Below are 4,104 nucleotides of genomic sequence, written 5' to 3' on the forward strand. Positions count from 1 at the left end.
TGAACTTTCACAGGCATTTTTGTTTAGCCTTGTCACTTAGTGGGCATCCCTGCAGTTCATAGGCCAGTGCTATTCAACTTGTGGCCCACGGGCCAAATCCGACACGGCAATGACATCATAGCGCCAGTTTAAAACTTGGAAGACAAACATTTTTTTCAGCAAATTCCTAAAAACACTTGTGGGCTCCAGTTTGGGAAAACAAATACTAAAAACTAGTGAAATTATCCATCCATGCAGCAAGTTCATTTTACTTTTAAAAAATTCCTAAATCAAGATTTGTATATCTGGTAATTAGCAAAACCTTTAATATTTACAAAGGGTATTTTATTCTCAAAACAAGGATTATTCAACTTGCAATTCTTAAATGAGAATGTTAAATCGGAATGTCACTGAATTTTTAAACAAGATTTTCTGATTATGTGGGGAAAACCAAAATATCTTATTTAAATAGTTGTTTTCTCAATTTTATCATTTCTAAACTAGAATTAAAAAATATAGATATTCATGCTAAAATTTCAATTAAGATTTAAAGTCATTGACTAAAAATAATTAAAAAGCTCCTAAAACTAGGGACATTTCTAGAAATAAAATGTTAAATCTTGGCAAGTGGCAAATTTACAGTGTATAGAGCAGGGGTCACCAACGCGGTGCCCGCGGGCACCAGGTAGCCCGTAAGGACCAGATGAGTAGCCCGCCGGCCTGTTCTAAAAATAGCTCAAATAGCAGCACTTACCAGTGAGCTGCCTTTATTTTTTAAATTTTATTTATTTACTAGCAAGCTGGTCTCGCTTTGCCCAACATTTTTGATTCTAAGAGAGACAAAACTCAAATAGAATTTGAAAATCCAAGAAAATATTCCCTTGTTTAAATAAATTCATTATTTTTTTTACTTTGCTTCTTATAACTTTCAGAAAGACAAATTTAGAGAAAAAATACGACCTTAAAAATGATTTTAGGATTTTTAAACACATATACCTTTTTACCTTTTAAATTCCCTCCTCTTCTTTCCTGACAATTTAAATCAATGTTCAAGTAAATGTATTTTTTTTATTGTAAAGAATAATAAATAAATTGTAATTTAATTCTTCATTTTAGCTTCTGTTTTTTCGACGAAGAATATTTGTGAAATATTTCTTCAAACTTATTATGATTAAAATTCAAAAAAATTATTCTGGCAAATCTAGAAAATCTGTAGAATCAAATTTAAATCTTATTTCAAAGTCTTTTGAATTTATTTAAAAAATTTTGTTCTGGAAAATCTAGAAGAAATAATGATTTGTCTTTGTTAGAAATATAGCTTGGTCCAATTTGTTATATATTCTAACAAAGTGCAGATTGTATTTTAACCTATTTAAAACATGTCATCAAAATTCTAAAATTAATCTTAAACAGGAAAAATTACTAATGATGTTCCATAAATTATTTTTTTAAGTTTTTGTCTTCTTTTTTTCGGTTGAATTTAGAATATTAAAGATTCGAAATTGAAGATAAACTATGTTTCAAAATTTAATTGTCATTTTTTTCGTGTTTTCTCCTCTTTTAAACTGTTCAATTAAGTGTAAATATCATTAATTATTAATAATAACATAGAGTTAAAAGTAAATTGAGCAAATTGGCTATTTCTGGCAATTTATTTAAGTGTGTATCAAAATGGTAGCCCTTCGCATTAATCAGTACCCAAGAAGTAGCTCTTGGTTTCAAAAAGGTTGGTGACCCCTGGTATAGAGGAACTTGGACCACTGCAATCCCCTTGGCAGATCTTTGTATTGAAATTTTCACTCTGCAAGCAAACATAGAACACTGCGGTCCAAACTTGTGATTTACGCAACTGAGGCATTCCTCAAGGCACCCTTTTAAGTACTCTCTGTTTTTGTTTTTCAGTAATGTCATTTATGTAACTAAGGTGTTGCTGTAGCTTGTTTACTTCAGATGCAGTCAGGCGTCATTTGTTCAACCTATTTAGTTATATTGGTGTTCCTCAAGGTTCCATTTTTGGTCCTCTCTTTTTCATCATTTGGGTTCACTTCAGAAAACTTGAGAGAGATTTTTGCAGCTGATTCTTAATAACTCTAGAGCAGGGGTCGGCAACCCAAAATGTTGAAAGAGCCATATTGGACCAAAAATACAAAAACAAATCTGTCTGGAGCCGCAAAAAATTAAAAGCCATATTACATGTGTCATGAGATATAAATGTAATTAAGAGGACTTAAAGGAAACTAAATGACCTCAAATATAGCTACAAATGAGGCATATGCAATATGTACATATAGCTAGCCTAAATAGCATGTTAGCATCGATTAGCTTGCAGTCACGCAGTGACCAAATATGTCTGATTAGCACTCCACACAAGTCAATAACATCAACAAAACTCACCTTTGTGCACTCATGCCCAACGTTAAAAGTGTGGTGGACAAAATGAGATAGAAAAAGTGGCATAAAACACGTCCTAGAAAGTCGGAGAAAGTTATACATGGAAACAAACTATACGGCGAGTTCAAGGACCGCCAAAATTAGTAGGACAAAACGGCGCTCGCCAAATACTCGAATCAGTGAAGCATGTTTAATATAAACAGTGTGATTTATAACAATTAGCGAGGTTTATGTCATGTTTGTCCTCCCACAGAAAACATTCTGAAACAAAAAAATTGATTTTTTTCCCCTCATCTTTTTCCATTCTTCATACATTTTTGAAAAATCTCCAGAGAGCCACTAGGGCGGCGCTAAAGAGCCGCATGCGGCTCTAGAGCCGCGGGTTGCCGACCCCCGCTCTAGAGCAAGGTTGTCAAACTCATTTTCATTGAGGGCCACATTGTAGTTATGGCTACCCTCGGAGGGTCGCTTGTAACAACGAATGATATACGAATTTGCCTATGCATTTGATTACTATATATAGTTTTTATATACACTGTAAAAAAAATTGGCTACATATTACGGTAAATGGAAAAACTTTACCATCGTTTTTATTTTATTCTGGCACCTGAGCTGCCACATTTTTACTGTTAAAAAAACTGATACTGTTTTACCATTAACAGTAAAAATCACAACCATAGATCTTACAGTAATAACACTAGCAGCTCAGTCGACAGAATTTCCTGTACAAAAAACAGTGGTAGAGTTTTTTCAATTTACTGCTGTAAAAAAAAACATCGGAAATTTTACAGTAAAATGTATTGTCATTTTTAAAGTGTACAACTTGATGGATAACTTGCTGTAAAACCATACGTCAAGCAGAAATTTAAGTATTTTAACAAAATAAAATGTTTGGGAAGTATGATAACCTTCACTTCCCAAATTTTTCTCCTTTCTGGGTTGCGGGAAACGTATACAATTGTGTTAGAGAGCTGCTGGTCACTAAACACTGCATGAATGCAGTGGAGGAGTGCATCAAATACCGAAAAATGCCTAAAAAAATGCCTCGCAAAATAAAAGCATGTTTTTTTGGAGTATATTTAGAACGATATTTAGACTTATTATTTTGGTTTATTTTGTCAGGAAAAGTTTCGTCAGAACGCCTCAATTGCACAGCCTCACACGGTTTAGTTGTCCATGCTCTCTCTATACACGACCCTGGGGTTATGCTCAGTGGCCTTGTGGTTAGAGTGCCACTGAGCAGATCGGTAGGTCGTGAGTGCAAACCCTAGCCGAGTCATACCAAAGACTATAAAAATGGAACCCATTAGCTCCCTGCTTGGCACTCAGCATCAAGGGTTGGAATTGGGGGTTAAATCACCAAAATGATTCCCGAGCGCGGCCACCACTGCTGCTCACTGCTCCCTTCACCTCCCAGGGGGTGGAACATGGGGATGGGTCAAATTTAGAGGGTAATTTCACCACACCTAGTGTGTGTGACTATAAGTGGTACTTTAACTTTTTAACTTTTATGCGGCTGTGTGAAAGGGGCTCATGATGACAAGGATGAGCTAGGTCGGGTCAAGATGTCTTGAGGATGTGACAGAATCCTTAAAGTTGCCCTAAAATAGACATTTCAGAATTCTTACTTTTTTTACTTACTTTGTCAGAAACTTAGAGTTCGGAATTAACGAGGAGCATGTCCAAGTAAATCAGATGCACAAAAGCAGCTTCAAAACACACTTTTTTAGACAC

The sequence above is a fragment of the Entelurus aequoreus genome, linkage group LG26 (genome assembly GCF_033978785.1).
Source record: "Entelurus aequoreus isolate RoL-2023_Sb linkage group LG26, RoL_Eaeq_v1.1, whole genome shotgun sequence".
NCBI classification, from domain to species: Eukaryota; Metazoa; Chordata; class Actinopteri; order Syngnathiformes; family Syngnathidae; genus Entelurus; species Entelurus aequoreus.